This window comes from Pseudorca crassidens, chromosome 6 (genome assembly GCF_039906515.1).
Source record: "Pseudorca crassidens isolate mPseCra1 chromosome 6, mPseCra1.hap1, whole genome shotgun sequence".
Lineage (NCBI taxonomy): Eukaryota > Metazoa > Chordata > Mammalia > Artiodactyla > Delphinidae > Pseudorca > Pseudorca crassidens.
The window spans coordinates 27279404-27300441 of record NC_090301.1 but is presented as its reverse complement, the minus strand read 5'-3'; the positions used below and the strand labels follow the sequence as shown (position 1 = coordinate 27300441).

The 21038-nt window shown below is 37.1% G+C and overlaps 1 protein-coding gene across 35 annotated transcripts in view; it reads left to right on the top strand.

The window, feature by feature from the left end:
* The window catches only part of MAP2 (microtubule associated protein 2), a 278232-nt gene that overhangs the window by 131680 nt on the left and 125514 nt on the right, over nucleotides 1–21038 (top strand). For 4 of the 35 annotated variants that reach the window (XM_067740748.1, XM_067740785.1, XM_067740762.1 and 1 more), the window contains exons 1-2: nucleotides 907–1271; nucleotides 1544–1611. The gene's annotated coding sequence lies outside the window, so the exon portion shown is untranslated. Of the gene's footprint in view, nucleotides 1–903; nucleotides 1272–1543; nucleotides 1612–21038 lie in introns of those variants that run through there. The other 31 variants (XM_067740767.1, XM_067740764.1, XM_067740786.1 and 28 more) reach the window with 15 other exon arrangements.

Here is a 21038-nt window from a genome sequence, read left to right as displayed (position 1 = left end):
TCATCACCTTATTTTTTTTCCTACTTTCTGTTTCCGGTAACCATGGTGATGCTCCCTCCCAGCAGTCTTCTTCACAGCCGGCCCTTTTGGTACACATGGCATTTTGCTACATTCACTGATGCAGGAAGCTAAGAATGCTGTAAAAATTAATTTATTTATTAACATTTTCCCCATCCCTTTTGTCCAGGAAATAAATGCAGGGAATTATTCCATACTTAACCTCCCTACATAAGGGGCACTGTAAAACTGGGATATCAACTGTTACTTTCAGTTACTAACATAAAGGGGATACTGATTATGTCAGAGATTCAATTCCCTGTCTTGGTCCTCAGGGACTGTAAAGTCTCGATACTCAAGCTGGTTGCTACCTCTTTTTTGCTTTTTTATGTGAAGGGGATAAAATAGATTGCCCCCAGAAATCACACATCAACCCTGGTTTCCTAATCCTCTTTGTTTTTTGCTGCATTCTCCCTTGTAAGGAAACCATTGCCAAGTGCGTAATTATCACAGTTACAAGGGGATTGAATTTTCCATTAAAAAATATACATAAATATAAACATTTCTCTAATGAGCACAGTTATTTATTTGGAATATAAATAAGCAATATGTGATACTCAGTTTCAAAAAATATTGTAATTTTCTGCTAATGACAAAACCTCAAAAATCTCTGATGCCATGAATGCAGATAATAAAAATTCCCATAAACTATTTTGTCATGTCCAGTTTATGTAGCCCAACTTCTTTGTAATCCTATATGCCGGAAAATGGTTTCTCTATTTAAGCATGGTGTGTGTGTGTGTGTGTGTGTATGTGTCTGGCATTAACACAAAGGAGAACAGATGATGACATTCATAGGCTTATAGACTCGACTCCTGGGGACACACTTGGATGGAGGCAATTAAGATGCCTGTCAGGCATTTGATACCAGAAGCCCCTATGCAAACCTCTAAATCATATGCCAGGGCTACATCTTATTGTCAGTGAATGATGGCGGAACTGGGTGGCTTGTCATCATTCTCGAAAATTCTGAGGCTAGTGAGCTCTCTCACCCTCTCCCACTTGCCTTATTTTCCTTTTCGCCACTGCGGGGACTTTTTCTAATTTGCAGCTTCCCTTTCCCCGACACACACAGACAGGAGCTGGTGGTTTGCAGACTGCGTCTGTCTGGAACTAGAGAGCCTGAGCCAGCCCGCGGAGATAATGCTAGGGGAGAAGGATTCTGCAGCAATTCTCAAAGGCTAGACTTGGGTGGTATCGCTGCATATGCTCTGGTAATGGTTTGGGTTTTTTTACATTTTATTTTGTTTTCTTTTTAATCCATTTTTCAAAGCATCTGCTATATGTGATCTCACAGTAAAATGCTTTTAAATTCCTTACTGGGCTTTCTAAAAATTCAAGTACTGCATTTTTTGTGCTACAGATCTCAAGACGTAGATTTATTATCTGGATATATGAATGCGTTTGCTTGCTGGTGAGTTACAGTTTTCAATATTTAGCTAATAAATCTATATATGAATTTTTTTCTTTTGTTTTGTTTCGGTAGGTTCTTCAGCTTGTTGTCTCTAACCGAGGAAACATTGATTGGAAACTACTCATTCAGAAAAGTAAAAGGTACCACATGTTTTGTTTGGGTGTTTAAATGAGGGAAAACGAGGGAGGATTTGGAATGTTTTATTTAAATTAATCTCTCTATGGTTGGTCTTTTATCCTTAAGCCTACATTGATCATTGTCTATAGCATGTATGATTTGCTATGCCGAGAATGCCATTGTCCAAGGCTATTTTGATTCTAAGATGTCTAAAGAATTATGCTTTTTGTCTGTGCTGCAAGTTGTTAGCAAATATCAATATTTCTGGCTTTTTTAGGGATTTTTATCACTGTTAACAGCTTTAAAAAATATCCAAAATTCTCTCTTAATGAAAAATTAAATAATTTGAATTTAAGAGAAATGTGCTAAGTAATGATTTTATCTGAGGGAATCCTGCTAGTAAGTGATATTTTTTAAATGGCTAAATAAAATGGCTTGCCCTTCCCAGGTAGAATGAGCACTAGAGACGAAAGCCCAGGGATGACTCAGTATTGTTGGGTTTTGCGAATAAAATATTGTAACTTCTTCACTGATGCTTTAGTCTTCAGCACTGTATATATTTAAAGGTTGAGGTTGTTCGTTATTGAAAGAACCGATTTTACATATGCTTTATTTAGCATTGACAGCATAAGAAAGTAATCTTTCATCTTGCCGTGAAAGCAGTTGAATCATTGATCCTGGGCCTTATGCCTTATGTGAAAAATATTAATCTTCAAATTCAACATCAGGATATATATTGATCGGAGATGCCAATTATGGGATTGTTAATTCTTTATGATGATCTTTGACTTGAACATATGCTCATGTCAGTAAAACCAATATTTGTAATTTGCCTTTTAAAAAACAGAAGACATTTTCCACCTTGCTGAGAAGATCAATACATCTTTTAAGTCTTTCCTTGGCATTCACCTCGAGTATCAGTCCAAAATATTTTATTCAGTAAGGTTTGTTTTCTTAAATGTACTTAAAAAATGGCTAATGTTTAACAACTGATCTTGAAATACCAGAAGTATGCAAGTGTACACCTGTGAGTGTGAATATTTGTAGCAGTTGAAGGAGATGAACGCATTGTGCTTATTTAATTTTCTCCGCAATGTGTAATTATGAAAGCCTTAATTTATTCATTCCACAAGCACTTTTTAAGAGCCTTGCTGCGGTGGGTAGTTATTGTGGGAGAGAAGGAAGGTGCAGATGCCACTGTCACCCCCCCCTTCCAGAGTGTAGGCAGCGTCACATAATATTTTTGCACAGGAGAATGAATTCATTAAAATAAATCTGTGTGTTCTAAAAAAGGAAACTGCATTATTTCAGATATTGAACAAAATCTAATAGGCTAGTCTCAGAGATATGTGAAATAGATTGTGTTTTTTTCCTCAGAAATTTCTCAGTGGAATCATGTATGAAATTTCCAAACAGGACTTACTATTCCTCTTGGATACTATAAAACCCTTAGGACCATTCTCTCTTTTTAGGTTTCACTCAGAGTAAGTGAAAACATTTCATATTTGGTTATATATATATATATATATATATTTGGTATTTTACCATCTAACTAAATTTCTACAGGATGTATTTCAGGTGAGAAACTGTTTGTTTCCTGATCTTCAGACTCATTTAGCAACTCACTATATTAATTTTGAACTTTGGGGTATTTACGTGAATTGGAAAAGGATGAAGCTGTTATTTAACCACTAAAAAATGTATTCAGTATATTGTCAATAGGCATTAATCAGCTTTGTTACGATTTATCTGGGTATTAGAGAAGTGGCATATTACCTCATCAAAAGTTTCTTGATTCCTAGATTTTCTAGGACCATTTTAAAATTCATCTTGTGGTTTGTTAATAGATTTTGTGTAATAAATCAGGGTTTATTCAAATAGTCTGTTACATTGTCAAATCAAAACAGAATTTGGCTATTGGACTCTCAGAGAGTCAGGGACATGTATCATGGTTTTTCTAATCAATATCATCTTGACATTAGTTAATTCCTTTACTGATTTTTTTCACTGAAATCTTCAGCATATAGAATAGTCCCTGGACAACAGCAGGAGTTCAGTAAATATTTATTTAATTATTTGATGGATAAATGACTTTGTCGATATTTCCCCCCATTACTTTTTTGTTCTTGTTTTTCATGAGATTACAGACTCTAAAACAGACATTTGGTCCATTTTTTTTTCAGTTACCCCAAATATTCATTATGTGTTTCTAATTAATCAAAATTAATTAGATAATTAATATCAGGTAGAAAATCAGGCAAACCACGTGCCAAAATTTCTTCAGGCTGTATGCAAAAGGGTTTTTCTGGTCTTAGGTTAAGATGGAAAGAATTTTTGAAATGTCCCCTTTCACTTTCACCAGCTAAGGGAAAGACGCCAAACTGCAGTATGAGTTTTGCCTTATGGACGCTTCCTAAATACTACTCCCAGGCTTGGCATTGTTTACTGCTCTTCATGCCTTCAGCCAAAATTTTGCTGCAGCAGACGGGGCGGGGAGGCTGTTCTCTTTCTCTCTCAATGTAATACTAGGAATGATGTCATAATCTTCTTAAACGCTTCGTTGCTTATTATGGACTACTAAGTATGACATCATTTTATATATATATGCTTATATACATATATATAATCTGTAAGGAAACTTCTAGAATCATAATAGCTTTAGGGAATGCTATTCTTGTCATTTTTATTAATAAAACTATAATTTTTGTTATTAACTATGTGCTAGATAATATCCTAACATACGTTACTACATTTTAACTCTCTCTACAATCCGGGGAGATGGGTATGGTCTCCATATTATGAATGAACTGAGATTCCAATTGGACAGTCAACGCAAGTCTGGCCCAAAGGCCTTCATATTAATCACAGAATACTACATTTTTTTCTAGTAGATTTTTTGGCTCATAATCATCATTTTAATGTTTTATTATACACATGAAATATATGTTACTGAAATAAGGTTAAAACAGTATGCTTGTAGATTCTTGTTTATATATATATAAGGTAGGAGTGAATACATCTTCAAATACTTAACTGTAATGTTCAAGCTCTGGTATATTTTATATTTTAAATATATATTTTATATTTAAGCTGAGGATTTTTATTCTTGAAAGAAGAATGTCAGAGATAAATTAGTTTTGAAATAAGTGGATTCATAAAATATCTCCTATGTCATTACAATGAAGTCATATTACTGAATTGCATCATCTATATAAGAAAATTAGCCAGAAAATTCAAGTGCTAAATAGTATAACTGATGCCATATCTTGCAAAGGCTTTTATTTTTTTTAATTGAAATCATGGCCGAAGTTTCGTACGGCCAAAATGGATAAAGAAGCAGAAAACAGTGTGAAAATGCGCATGCGCCCTTAAAGTACAACTCACTAACCCAGAAGAACAACTGAGGGCACTAACAATTACACAAATATGTATTAGGATGGTCTAAGGGAGTAGAGGGAGTATATACAAGAGAACACCTTCTGAGCTCAGCTGGGTGCAGCAGATTAAAACCAGGAAGTAGCACCCAGGCTCATTGCAGGGCAGGATTACTAACAGTTGAGAAGACTCAACAGTGGAGGATGAGTCTTTTGAGGTGGAACTTAGGGATGAACAGAACTATTCAAGGGAGAGATAATGCCTGGAGGAGCTCTGAGAAGAACAAACGATATTAGCAAAGGATCCAAAGGAAGTGAACATGCAAGAAAAGCATAGACTGATCCCATTTATATTCTGGAATGCAGGGCAAAAGAAGGGGATTCTTAGAAGATGAGGATGGAAATATACGTGAATACTGTTAGGTTGTACCATGCCTAATATTCCTAATATTAGGAATGCCTAATATTCTACCCTTTTTGAACTACAAAATGAAAATTTCATTCAGTTCAACCTAATACATTGAAAGAGGACTGTAAATGCCAAGTTGAGGAGTTCTTTTCAGTATTCACTGAAAATCTATTGACTGTATTCTGGATAGGAGACCTCAATTACCTACACTGTGTTTTCACAGGACTTATTTTATAGCTCTGTATATGACAGGGTTGTGTGTGAGAGCATATTGAAGAAAGCATCACTTTGGAAGCTGTCATAGGATAATCCAGGAAAAAATAAAGGCTCAAACAGGGTGTTGACAGTGGGCATTAAAAAAGAGGTCACGAAAGTGAAAGTTGTTTCCGAACTCAAATTTATACCCTGAGAATAGCAACCTCTTGATTAGTAGGAGGGATGAAAAGCAGAAGAACTCAATGGTGACTCTAACATTTGAATTTGACAGCTGGAAAAATCAGGGGAGAAAGGTAGGTAAAAGTTGCTTGACGAAAGAGCCCCCCTTTTATCTTTATGATATCCCTAGTCTCTAGCAGATAGCCTAGCACGTAGTAGACAGCCAATACATGCTGAATGAATGAGTGAGAGAATGAATAAAATGAAGAGGCCAGTTTAGGCCATGATGGCTGGATGTGGGTGGACTGGTCTAGTAGATTGCAGAACATGTAGATCCAAAGCTGAGAAGAGAAATTAGGGAAATAGGAAGTGGATGACATTATCAAGAAAGATGAGAAGAGGACCAGAGAGGAAATTCTTGTTAGCATTCACCTTTAGGATGCAGAATGAGGGATGGGTTGACAAAGTTCAAGGAAGATTTTTTTTTTTTTAAAGCAAAGAAAAAAGAAGATAGTTGAAGTAACAGAAAACAAGGCTAGAATGCAAATTCTCCAGAAAAATTGAAGAATGAGAATAAATAAAAGACTGCTGGATTTATTATTTATTTCAGTTATGTTTTCTGTTATGAAAACAATAAATCAACATTTTGTAAAGTTTATAAAATTAAGAAGAGTATAAGGAAGGAAATAGTAGCCATCCATAATTACACAATCCAGAGATTATGGTTAACATTTTCTAAACCTTTTAGCTTGTTTCTTTTCCTCTATTGCATTTAAATTTACATAATCAGGATCAGAACCATACAATTTGAATTCTGCCTTTTTTTCCACTCATCTCTTACAGCATTTTGCCACCTGCATAATGTTCTGTCATGTAGACGTTGGACATGTTTATTCCCCATTGTTCCTAATTTTTCACTGTCATCACAATAGTGCAATGGGATACTTCGTTATGTCACTCTTACATGATATTTCAAGTGATTTCCAATAGATATTTCCTAACAACAGAATCACTGTATTCTCTATTGTCAAGTTCCTGGTCAGATATAATTTGCTGGTTTCAAAATTAGCCTCAGCTTTCCTCCAAGAAAGAGAATCTAAAATTACTTTAGCACCTGCCATGTGCCAGCCTCTGGCACTTTAATTATCACAGTGACTCCAATGTAGATTCTTATATCTCCACTTAAAAAATGAAGGACCAGGGACTGAGAGAATTGCACAAGTTTTAGGACCAGTTTTGAATCTGGGTCTGACTCAAACCAATCAAACTGTGGGGACAGAAACAAGACCTCGAGAAGTAAATAAGTAAATAAGGATATGAAAATAATAGGAAACATTCTTAAGAAGGCCAGGGTTCTCAGGAAAGAGAATATGTAAGGCAAGGAGGGCGGTGACTTCCCCTTCTCTTACTAACACTGAGAGTCCTAAACTGAAGGGGAGGGGGTCGGGGGGTGTGCTATGTATGGAAGCAGAAGAAGGACACACTTAAAGAGCAAGGTCCTAATGGAAGGGAGATAAAGAGCACAGACAGGGATTTGGGCTTGGCAAGCAAAATTCATCTTCCCTACAGATAAAAGTGAAAGAAAAGAGAGTGAGATTGTCTAGTGGTAAAGATATGGGGACCTTAACATATCATCCAGACTTAATCTCAGACTGGAGGAAAATTCACTTATTCATTCAGTGAATATTTCTTTAACACCAATTCCATGCCCTTTTCCTTCCCTAATGGAACTTTCTTTCTAGTGAGGAGAAATAATCAGTGGGTAAACAAAATTAAAAGATTCCTGAGTCAGCTATGCAGAGAATTGGTGATAAGGTATAAGAGTAGATACTGGGAGATAAGCGTCTCAAACTTTACAGCAGAGATGAATCAACTGGGGATCTTATTAAAATGAAGATTTGGAATCAGTGGGTCTGAGGAGGGGCCTGAGATTCTATATTTTAACAAACTCCCAGGTGATGTTGTTGCTTTTGGACCATGGACCATGCTTTGATTAGCAAGAAGTTAGAAGGCAAATTTCCAGACCAAAAAAAAAAAAAAAATTGATATGATAGGAGCTGTTGTTATGAGCATGTCAAATGTGAGTCCTTCTCTTCTTGCAGTAGCACTACATACTTTTAAGCCTCTTTGATGGTGAGAGAGAGTTTTGTCCCTCTTTAGCTCTAAGCTTTTTCAATTCCAATCAGTTATTTTATGAAAGCCATTGAACCAGTCCTAATGAGCTACATTTCGCTCTTTCCGCCCACGCGCAATGCTTTATCAAGCCATATAATAATGGATTCCTGTGGCTCAGGTTTGGGGATGTGAGTGCATATAACCCTGGGCCAGTTTCTTAACTCCAGTTCTGTTCCCTGCTTCATCATTTCCTTGGACTCCTCTCTGCCTGGATGTTCAGCACAGTCCTGGCCTGCTAAATTCTCTGGCCTGCTAGCTCTTCACATCCCTTATGTTCGTCTGTGCTTAGTAGCAGAGCTTCCCAATTTTTACCTCCCGTCTTCTTGCCACACACAGCCTAGTATAAGCCTTGGAGGACTCTCCTTAAAGTCACAGGAGGCTATTGAGTATAGTCTCTGATTTAAAGAATGCATTTTTTTTTTCCAACAAAATCATTTCCCTTTGGAGGACTGTTTCGGTTGGTGACAGCAAACTGCATTCCTCTGAAGGAAGGATGCATGTGTTTGTAGATGATTAGAGTGTTCAGAGGGGCTAAGTGTTCACAAGAAGACTTGACAGACTCTGTCTGGAGGAGTGTCATCTTTCTGCCTCACTGCTAGGCTGTAACTCTCAATCTTCCCTTATAGCTGCAGGAACATGGGTGCCTCTACTTGGTTGATTCCTTCCACAGCACATGTTTCAGCTATGCAGTATCTAAGAAAATAACAAATCAAAGAAATACGGCATACTCGTCATCAAGGAAAAACACCTTAAGTGCATATTGAACACCTGTGATATCCTTACACTTATCAGCATTTATCCTTTGCTTAAAAGGCTGGTTCTATCTCTAAGCCATGTCATGACCTGATCTGTAGACTTTGCCACTGTCATTTTGTAATTTGGCGTTTAACAGCCAAGTAGGCAGGCTCAGTGTCATTAGAAACTTTAAATTGAAAATTCCAGGGAAATATCAAATTCGTTTTCATATGAACAGAAGTCAGCTTAAATAGAAAAACACATTTCTTCAAGGAGAAAACTTGGGGAAAATCCTTGAGGAGAGAGACCATGTCGTAAGGCACCTTAGTACTCCTTAGTACTTCCTTGCTGACTACACAGAAAATGCCCTTAATACATATGCCAAGTTGAAGCTAAGAAAACGAGTGTGTGTGAAACTGTAGTTTTTCTGTAATGGACAGTGCTGGTCTTCTTTGCACAGTCAAACTGGGATTGGTAAACTTGCCAGAGTTTGAATACCATGTCTGTGCCCTTTCATCATTCATTCAATCGTTAAGAGTCTCAGAGTAGGCAAGATAATCTCTGGTGTTTCTGACGCAAACTCTCCCTCTCGCTAAAAAAAAAAGTCTGAATCAATCGTCATTTTTTGTGAATTCCACTTGGGTCTGCCTCAGATGGTTTGAATTAACCTTTCTTCAGATTCTCTCTGGTGTTAATGACTCTGGATTATGACCATTTAAAGCAGCGGAAGTACATTGATCCACATCTGGCAATTGTTAAAAGAAAGCTACTCCATTTAACAGATTACGATGAACATATATTTCTTTGCATTGTGTAGGAATTTAGGAAATGATGTTTCGTTTCGGGAAGATCTTATGTCTTATTTCCAAGGTGAACAATATTTGTACTTAGTTTTCTTTAAAAATATTTTCTTGCTCATTGTAGAATTTTCTCATGCTAAGAGTTCATTGTTATGTATACAGAATAAGATGCAACACGTAGGCGTTTAGGATTCTTCTCACATAGTGTCTAAGAGCAACTGGTTAGCACAATTTTGGGTATAGCTGCAGGTGAATTTGTGATATTCTAGAATCTTAAAAAGCACACCTACACTGCCAATACTTTAAATAGTTGGGGACAGAAATCCCTAAAATGACTGACTTTCCAAGACTTTTTTTGGTACTTGAGGAAATATGAGATCTAACAATGAAAAATAATTTAAATCATACGAGCACTCATGGTCCTGAGTAATTCAAATAACTCTGGTCACACTGCTGCACTTTTCCTCTACAAGACAGTGGATAGTCCAGTAAATCAAAGGGACATAATAAATGTATTATATAGCTTAATATATGCATGCATTTTTAGTTCTACTCTGTATGTTATGCTCACAAAAAGACCCAGGATGTAGACTTTGGAATATAAAATTGTTAAAATAAATGTGACCAGCTAAGAAGTTGCATTTAGATTTTAAGAAGAAAAAAATCAGTACCTCTTTTTAAGTGATACAAAGCATTTTCTAATACATGACATCACAAAGCTCACAACAATCACTGGAATGGGAACGGCAGATCTTGTTATATTTATTACAGATGAGAAAACTGAAGTGTGAAGAATGCAGTGACCCACCCAAGTCACTCCACTAGAAGATAGTTAACCTGGGCTTGTATACTCGTTCTGGCCCTGAAACCTTTACTTTCTACTGCCATGCAGCCAAAACAGATAAATGAGTATATTGTCCTAAATCTAGACTATTTTAATAATGCACTGACTTGACTGCTAAAATAACCCATTCCAAGATAGCTGTGACCTCCACTAAGTGGATTTCCCTGCTCTCCCCAAAGACTCCTGCTCTTTAGAATCCTGGATGAGCATGGTGTGGACCTCAGTAAATACTAGAAAAAAATATCAGTTTTTACTGAAATGGTTTTAAACTTTTCAGTATGAAAAGGAGCTAAGTCTAAATATATCACAGAACATGTCATCTTACTGATTTAAAAAGCGTTTGACGGAGGGATAGATTAATAAGAATTCGTTATTTAGTTCTAAGTTTCACAGAATTTTAGTCAAGTGGTAGACAGCTCAGCAAGAACCCAAGATCACAAAGAAAATGATTAAAGCTTCAGAAAATCAGATCTATGGAAAAACATTTTAAAAAGCAGGCATTGTATTTTGCCTAATATTAGGATAATTATAAGAACTTATGAAGAATTTTGAGCTGGAAGCTGTGGATCTCAGTTCTGACCTCAGGGTAGCACATGTAGAGAAAAACGATAACCTCAGAGGCCACTGAGTAGGGTCAGAGCTGAGGTCAGTGTCTCAAGGCAGCACCAATAGGAATGAATCCACTGAGGACATCCTCATTACAGTGGCCCACCTCTTGCCCAAATTCTTCTGTCCACCACCCTCATCCAGGCTCTCAATGCCAGAGGTACCAAAATGTTTTTATCTGCTCTCCCTGCCCTGAACACCATCACCCCATTCCTCTCACAGAGAAACTGTAATGTAAGCTCTTCTTTGTGTTCCCATGTTTTTCCTTCCAGTGGTTCTTGTTTGCTCTCTTGAGCTGTGCTGGTCAATGTGGTAGCATCTAGCCAGAGGCAGCTACTTAAATGTAAATTAGTTAAAACAAAAGATAATTAAGGTTTACTTCCTTAGTCATACTGACCACATTTCAAGTGCTCCATAGCCAAATTATTTTTATAGAACATTACATATCATAGTACAAGTCCATTACCACAGTGCTTCTTTGGCGAGAGCATAACCAAACCCTCACCCGAATATCCAAGGCCTACAGTGACTCCTGCATCCCTCACTACCCTTGCACACACTCCACTCCACACACTTCTCTCCTCCTCTCCCTCATCCTCATTGCTACAATTATAATTAAATAATAATAACTCTTACTTATTTAATGTGTATTATGTACCAAGGGCATACATTTTCAGAAGAAAAAGAAGAAGAAAAGGAGGAGGAAGAAGGAAAAGGAGAAGCAGCAGCAGAAGCCACCCACACAGTAGTTTCTTTATCCCCAGTTCACAGAAGACGAAAATGAGGTTTAATGAAGTTCAGTATATTTCCCAAGGATAAATCGCTAATAATTAGTGGAGGACGAAGTAAGACCCAGGTCTGCTGGCCCCAAAGCCAGACCTTTTACCCTGTACCAGTGGTTCTTAACCAAAGACAATTTGTCCCCCTTCCAGGGCTCATTTGGAAATGTCCAGAGACATTTTTGATTGTCATAACTGGACAAGAGCTATTGATATCTAAATGGCAGAGGCCAGAGACGCTGCTAGGTATCCTTAGCAATGGATGAGGATGGATGAACTCCTTACAACCAAGAATTATCTGGCTCCAAATGTCAATAATAATGCCAAGATTGTATGTTTTCTATCTCCTCCCACAAACGAATTTAAATTCTAAAAGTATGGGGACTTTGCTTTGTCCACTATTTCCCCAGTGCATTGACAACTACTTACTGTAGAGTAGGCATGCAATGTATATTTTTGAATGAGTGCTGAATTTATTATTTTGTAATTAATCAAATACCTGCACATGGTAAAAAAAAAAAACAATCAAGCCAAACAAAGGGACCAAAATAAAATTAGAGTCTTCTTCCCTAAACCCATCCTCAACCTCATATCCCAGTGAAAGCCAGTTTAATAATTGCTATACTCTTAAGAACTCTTCTGATTCTGATTCAGTGACTTTAATCTCTTGCAACCAAATTTCTTTCTTGTAGACTGAGGTCAGCACACTTTTTCTATAAAGGGGAAGATAGTAAATACTCTTAGTTTTTGAGGGCTATACAGTCTCCATTACAGCTAATCATACAGCCATTGTAGCCCAAAGGAAACATAGATAGTAAGTAAATGAATAGGCATGGCTGTGTTCCAATAAAACGTAATTTACAAAAACAGGTGGTGGCTGTATTTGGCCCATGGGCCATAATTTCCCAACCCTTCTTCTAGGCTATATTCCTCTCTCCCTGTACTTTCTATCTCATGTTATCTTTTATTATATTCCATTTCTGTTTTATTGGAGCTTCTTCTAAAGGCATTTATTCATAGATGGCAGGTTATCGATAAATTTGAGTTCTTACATGTCTCAAACCATGTCTTCATATAGTACTCATACTTGATTGGTAATTTGGCTAGATCTGCAGTTTTGCTCTATTATATTTTAGCATCCAGTGTTATTGATAAGAATTCTGATATCAGTCAGGTTCTCATTCTTCTGTGAATAACCTTGATTTTCTTTTTCTTTATAGTAAATTTTAGGAGTTTTGTGCAATTTCAAAAGGATGTGTCTATATGTAGGTCTTTTAATATTTATCTCATTTGACAATAAGATTATTTAAAGTTAGTTATTACTTTAAATTATTTAAATCTTTTAAACTAAAAGACACTTTCCTCTCTTCTTTTTCTGGTTATCCCTGCCTCTGTCCCATATTTAGAGGATTCTTATTTATAAATGCTGGACTTACTGGATTGATCTGTTTCATCTCCTTTTTCACATATTTTTAAAATCCCTTTTTTCACTTTTTCTACATTCAAGGAGTTTTTTTATTCTTCTAATCAGCTGAATTATTATTTGCCTTTAGTCCTGCCAATTCTATTTTTTAATTATATATTTTAAATCATATGTTAATTTACAGGAATTTTTTTCTTATTCTCTGATAATTTTCTGTAATTCATTTTTGGAAGGAAGTTTATTTTTAAAGTATGCAATTAAAATAAAAGTATGCAATATTCTTTCACATGCCTCTGAAAAAGATGCCTATAATTATAAGTTTTCTTCTGTTCCCTGAATCATCTCTGTTTCTCCAGGAGTCATTTTTTTAAAATAGATCATTATTGGAGTATTATTGCTTCACAATACTGTGTTAGTCTCTGTTGTACACCAAAGTGAATCAGCCATATGCATACGTATGTCCCCATATCCCCTCCCTCTTGAGCCTCCCTCCCACCCTCGCAATCCCACGTCTCTAGGTCATTGCAAAGCACTGAGCTGATCTCCCTGCGCTATGCTGCTGCTTCCCACTGGCTATCTATTTTACATTCGGTAGTGTACATATGTCGATGCTACCCTCACTTCGCCCCAGAAAAGACAGCCCTCAGAATGGGAGAAAATATTTCCAGGAGTCAGTTTTAGAAGTATTTTTCTATTCATGCCTCTGGTTTTTCTCAGATGCCTTGATTTGAAGGGTTTTTGTTTGTTTGTTTGTTTTAATGAATGAAGAACTAGGCTGAGGATCATAGGTAGCTATTGTAAGTTTCCTCACCGAGAAGGCTGACTGCAAGTTCTGGGTAAGTGAGCTGACTTCGTCAGGAGCAGGCATCCCAGCAGGAGCATGGAGGTGGAACTAGCAAGTGAACAGGTTAGGGTCCCTACAATTCCGCAATGTGTTTCAGTTCTTCATGGGTTTATCCGTACCAGAACTGTTTCCAAAACTGATAACCTGCTTTCATTAAAGACTAGTTTTTATTTTTACTGCTGGGGGCAAAACCTTCTTCCATCAGCTAAAAATGTAGTAGCAAAGGAGAAGAAGAGAAAGGGTCTCAATTGTTCTGAATACGTTTCTTAGTGAATTGCCATATTGGTCTCACAGCCCCCTTGGACTCTGTATTTGAAGACTTTCAGCTTGGAGTTTCTCCAGGTTTCCTTGGGATGGACCTGCTGAAACTCCTAGCAGCAGTTTCCCTGGTGTTTTTTCTCTATCTCAGCCTATCTGTATTCTGACTTCTAGAATATCTTCAAAATTTTTGTTAGAGTTACATTACTTTTCAACATTTTTATCATTTTCATAGCATCCATATATGTTTACACTGCACTTTTTTGTGCTAGTTACCTTGTTCTACCTTTACTATTTACTAGCTAATGGAAAAATTATTTCCCTTTTCTGGGCCTTTTTTTTCCTATAAAATAATGATGGTATCTGATTTTGAGGGTTGAGATGGAACATATGAATGCATGTTGAAAGCTGTAAAGTAGAAAACAAATATAAGCTATCTTTATATAGAAGACTTTGTCAAGGATCCAGAGTAACCAGTAAATCCAAACCTGGAGATTAGCCACAGTTACAGGAAAACCCCTTCCCTACCCAGTAGAAATTGCAAGGTGATGCCAAGTTGACATTAGAGCTAAAATGCTGTATGCGATGCAAAAGAACCAGAAATTATGTATTAGTAGCAATACTAAAATAAGCAGTTGTTCATGGATATATTTTTTTACCTAATGGAAGGACGAAGATAAAAGTAGATCAAGAATGTAGTTGAAATACTATAGTTAAATTAAACAAATGTGAATTTTAGGTTTAGCATAGAATGTACAACTTAATTTTGTGTGATCCTTTTTCTTGACAAAATTAAGAATGTGAATATTTAGGTAATAACGAGTATAATGTAGTGCTGTTAATTAGCTATCAAAAATATTATTTCATATGGCTTCAGTTCATTGAAAGTCTCTTCTCTCTCAGTGAAGTTGGGACTTGAAGCACCCAGGAAGAGGAAAAATTTTTAAATGGCAGTAACAGTAGAGTGGCTTAATTGTAAAAACTGAAAAAAAATGTTAAGAAAAAATTAAACGTAGAAAGAAAGTTAAGAGTCACAGAGTCTTTGACTTCAGCGTACTGGGAACCATTTGTGGATAATTGGTAAAAGGACTATTTTTCCTAATTCTTAAAACCCAACATCTTATTGATAGCTTTTATTATTAGAAACAAACTGAGAACACATCAAACAGACAAAACATGAAATAAATCAATGTGAATGTATGCTGAGTGACGCATATACGATGTGCTATCTGACTGCTATCAATCCTCATTTTCTGCATGCAGTTATTATTCCAAAGTTGAATGTCTGTAGAGGATAAGTCACCAGCCATAGTTAAATGTTAGTGGATCCAGTGACATAATTTAAATTCAAGGCCTCATTCAAAGGAATGTGAATAAAATGCATTTGTTTGGCTTTTTATGGCCACTATTAAAAGTAAAGGAAATGAGACCATAAACAACTATGTTCAAATATTGGCATAGCTGAGTCTGCTTTGTGGCAGTACGAAACCATATTTATTGATGGGGAAGCTCTGTTTAACTTACCCAGCCCATCTATATTGTAATTGAGGTTTAAAACTGTACTTGGCAACTTAGGCCAAATGCATAGTGCTAATTCAAAGTGAGTTCATTTTGATGTGGTTTAATTTTCTGTTGTTTTAAAAGCCTGGTACAATTTATGAGTTTTATTTTTTTTCTAATCCATGCCTAAGACCTTAGCTGATAATTAAGGTGGTACAGATTACTTTTGCCCCCAATATTGATTATCTCTTTCTTCCTCAGTAATAATAGGACCCCAACTTTTTGGAGGATTCATGATCACATGGCCATTCAGAATAAGATCCAGAATTCCAGCCTCCCTTGTATATAGGTGTAACCATATGACTAATTTCTGGACAGAAAGATATGAACGAAAGTTGTATGTGAAGCTTAGCTCAACTGCTTAAAAAGAAGGAGTGTGCTATTCATCACTGTTTCCTCCTTTCTGCTGGTGGGAATTCATACGTAATGGCTAGAGCTTCAGCAACCATTTTGAATATGAAATAATCTTGTAATGAATTTCCGTTTCGTTTAAGCCACTGTTATTTGGAGTTTTCCCATTACTTACAGCCTAACCTAGTCATCATTTTTTTTTTTTTTTTTTTTTTTTTGCGGTACGCGGGCCTCTCACTGCTGTGGTCTCTCCCGTTGCGGAGCACAGGCTCCGGTCGCACAGGCTCAGCAGCCATGGCTCACGGGCCCAGCCAATCCGCTGCATGTGGGATCTTCCCGGACCAGGGCACGAACCCATGTCCCCTGCATCGGCAGGCGGACTCCCAACCACTGCGCCACCAGGGAAGCCCCCTAGTCATCATTTGTATACCAACTTTGCAACCTTATATTTACTTTCAAGAAAAGACTCTGAAATGTCATTTTAGCAAGTATTATTGTTGACTATATAAATAATGTTTATATTAAAATTGCTACCTAAAATATACCTGTCCAGTCAGTTACTAAGTCCCATCAGTTCCACTTCCTAAACAGTTTTCAAATCCATCCATTTCTCTATCCCCAAAGGCTGTGTTAGTCTGTCTCCCATTATCTCTGATCTTAACAACTGTGACAGATTCCTGCGTGGGCACTTGCTCCATACAAGCCGTTATACACGTAGTAGCTGGACGTATCTTTTAAAAATACAATATAATCATGATATGCCTGTATTGAAAACCATAGTATTCATAATAAAGTCAGGAATCTATAAACTGTGCTACAAGGCCATCCGTGATGTGGCCTCTGCCTGACTTCTTCAGCCCATCCTGAGTTTACTGCCTTGGGGTTATTGCACTTATTTTCCTCTTTGCCTGGAGCACTCTCTCTACTCTCCTCACCTCCCATTCCACTCCTGTTTCTTCTGTCCCTCTACTTACTAAGTCCTGCTCATTAGTTATGTCTCAGATTTCATGGTTAAGCCTTAAGCCATCTCCCAGCCTCTGGTCTAATATAGGCCTGTGTATCACATGCTCTCATAGCACTCTGCATTTCTCTCACTTATATTTATCAACTTAATGCATGTCTGTCCCACAAGACTAGAATGTCCATTGAGTGTCTGTCCCATTCCTGACCATAACCCCAGAACCCACTGAAAGAACTGGGACAGAGTAGGTGCTCAAAGAACAATGTTGACTGACTGACAGACTGATCCTTTATTTTCTTCTTTTTCCCTAAAAAGCATAGCTAACTGACATCTCAACCAGAGTTCCACTTATCAAAATCCCATGCATTCCCTGGGTCATCCAAACCATGCATGTGCTCTCACCTTTTAATTAGATATTTATTGTATTTTTTCTGCCCCCACCCATTTTTTTAAAGACTTCATTTTTTTTAGAGCAGTTTTAGGTTTACAACAAAATTGAAAGGGAGATACAGAGATTTCCCATATACCTCCTGCCACCACACATGCATAGCTCCCCCATTATCAGCATCACTTACTAAAAAGTGGTACATTTTTCACCAAGGGTGAACATTGACACATCATAATCACCCAAGTCCGTAGTTTTTACCTTAAGGTTCACGCTTGGTGTTGTACATCCAGTGGGTTTGACAAATACATAATGATATATGTGCATCATTGTATCATACAGAGCACTGTCACTGCCCTAAAAAACCCTCTGTGCTCCACCTATTCATCTCTCCCTCCTACCAATAATTACTTTTCTTGAGATCATATATAAGACTTGAATTACTATTTGGGAACACATTCTAGAAAATATGAAGTTTATTTTTTAATACTAACAGCCTCTATTTAAAAAGCTGTTTATTATAATTGCCTTCATCCCAACAGAGCAGAAACTTCTGGAGGCTATGGCTGTTATTGCCTTTTGCAAGCAGAATGTCTGGCACATAAAAGACATTTAACAAATGCTGGGTTATAATGCAGTGAAATAAGTACAGACTTTGAAGTTAGATACCCTTGGGTTCAAATCCAGGATCTGGCCCATCATCAGCTATGAGAAATTGGGAACTTATCAAGACTCGGTTGTATAAAACGGGAATGATAATAACAACCTCATTAGGATATTGCAGGAATTAATGAAGATAATTTACATAGCAGAAGCTCTATATTTGGTAGTGATTATTATGACTTTCAAGGTTATATTTCTCCACCCCCTTCTTAACAGACAAGGTGGATGCTCAGTTCTTTATGTTGTTTCGATGCTGAGTGATATAAAGTTGATAAAGGTAAAACCTAACACTAAATAAAAAATAAGACTTATAAAAGAAGTGTGGAAGGTACTGCACAGTTTGGTTTACTGTGCCCCTTTCCTTTCTGCCCACCCCACCCCACCAAAACAAAAAAGACAATGACAGGTGAAAAGCAGCAAGACAAAAGGTAGAATTGTGTTAAATCACCCAAGGTCACCAGAAAAGCCTGAAAATTATATACATTCTAAATTACACCACCTGAGGCCACTCTGCTCTTAGGCGAGAAGCTGACTTGGGGAGATGTTAAGAGTTTCAGGGGTCTCCCTTGAGGCTTATCTGCAATGCAGATTTTTCTGAGCCTTTCCTAGCTATTTCAGCCTCCAGACCAACCAGCTGCTCTCACTCCTCCCAGCTGGCTTAATAGGATTTATCTTCTCTACAACACGCTTCCTGGGTCATCCACCACCAGAACCGATTCTGGATAGATGTTTGTCCCCTCCAAATTTGAAACAAAATCCCTACCAATCCCCAGAGTTGCAAGGGTCCATTATTGCCGGACTCAAAGAAAGGTGAATTATTGAGTAATTATTTCCCACTCTCTGCCTTTGGCCTCATAGATGTGATCTTTTGCAGGAGCTCTCCATCAGCCCCTGTTGCAGAATCAAAAGTGACACATCTCCTTGTAGGGCTGGTGGAGCTGAGACACCATGGGTAGCTCGGAGGCCACTGCCTAGAATTTGCAGCCTTCCCTAGGTGTTCGTGCTACTTGGGGCCGACTGATTTCAAATGCTCTGCTGTTGCTTCTCTGCAGGACTCCATCAGTTAAGCCAGGATTGTGACTATGCAACCCTTCCTGCAGGTTCAGGTTATGCTTAATTTGCGTGCACAGATTCATGCCCAGTTTTTTATGACTAGCAAGCATATTGTTGAGAGGCTAATAGCTCATGTCGGTTCAGGTTTAAGCGTCTCCCGTGGACAGGTGTGTGCTCTTGGCCAGTGACTCTGGGGGGATAGGTTTCTCACCAGTAAATTTCAATCATACTTGCCTCAGAGTTGTTGTGAGGAATAAATGTCACATTGATTGTGAAGTACCTAGCAAGATTGTGAAGTACTTTACAAATTTTAATTTTTAAAGACTTAGACTTTGTATCTATAAATTAAAATTAGGTTATAAAACAGACTCTCTACCTAACGACGTTTCTACTACAAATCAGTATGTACTTAGAGATGGTCAGTAAATGGAGGCTGGTATTCCAATTATTTTATTTGTATTTATTTATATTTAGTGACATACACTAGTTATAGTTCGGCAATTAATCTTTTCCAGGTCTCCCTCTTTTTTTCTTTCTTTTATTTTTTAGTCAAAATAATGGAGAATTTTATTTTTGGAACATTTTATTTTTGGAACATTCCCATTTGGAATTATTCCTTATTCTTTTTAGGCTTAACTCTGACCATGTTTCATACTTAAGGAAAATAAATTTTTGAATCTAGAGGGAAAATGCTATTGATTTTCATAAGATATTTAATAATTGTTGACATGTAAAACATCCTTTTAAAAAAAAGGTAAATAGCTATTCATTATTTATAAAGAGAACTTTAATGAATTATGGCCAAAATAACAGTGAGCTTGGAAATCAGTATGCTATAGAGGTCTGTTCCTGGGAGTTTAATTATTTTAGTGTCTTTTCCCCCTTTTCTTGCTAATGACTTACCAAGTATGTAAATGAGAAAAATACTGATTAATTCTGGGTTCCATCAGTAATGGTTCTTGGGCTTCCCTGGTGGCACAGTGGTTGAGAGTCCGCCTGCCGTTGCAGGGGACACGGGTTCATGCCCCGGTCCGGGAAGATCCCACATGCCGCAGGGCGGCTGGGCCCGTGAGCCATGGCCGCTGAGCCTGCGCGTCTGGAGCCTGTGCTCCGCAACGGGAGAGGCCACAACTGTGAGAGGCCCGCTTACCGCAAAAAAAAATAATAATAATGGTTCTTAAGTTTACTGCGAATCAGTTCTGGAAGGTTGTCACATTTGACTGGCAATATATTTTTCTGTTAGGACCTGCAGATAAGAAAGGATAAGGGATATTCAGCATCTTAGTCCCCTTTGAAGGAGTACTACTTATATTTTTAAAGATAAATCTTAATTTTCAAAGACACCTTGTATCTACAAACTAAAATTAAATTGTAAAACAGACTTTCTACTTAATGGCATTTAAAGAAAGGCCATTTGTTTACTTATGTGACATGCATAAACTCTTCCAAGCTTTAAGTTTCATCTTTATAAATTCCTCTTTTCACAGACATTTTGTGTGAAAAATCTCCCAAACTAATTTATACAACATCTGACTCAAGCATATAATGTTGTCATTGTTGCTTTTCTAAACTACCTGTTCATCTTTTAAATTTTATCTAGTCTGAAAGGAAATTGCCTGATATGCCTAAGCTTCAGTTTTCAGCTCAAATGAAGGTCAACCATTAATTTGCTTTTTATATTCTCCCCCAAAATGAAACAAATCAACTCTCTGTTAAAAAGAAAAAGTTGGCAGATCGCATTTACTACGGAGGTTAAAAATGTCATTGGCTTTTAAAACAAATATAAAACTACTAAAATTTTTTATCTTCAAATTCATTTAGGTAGAATTAGCAAATATGCCAAGAGGCAGTAGGC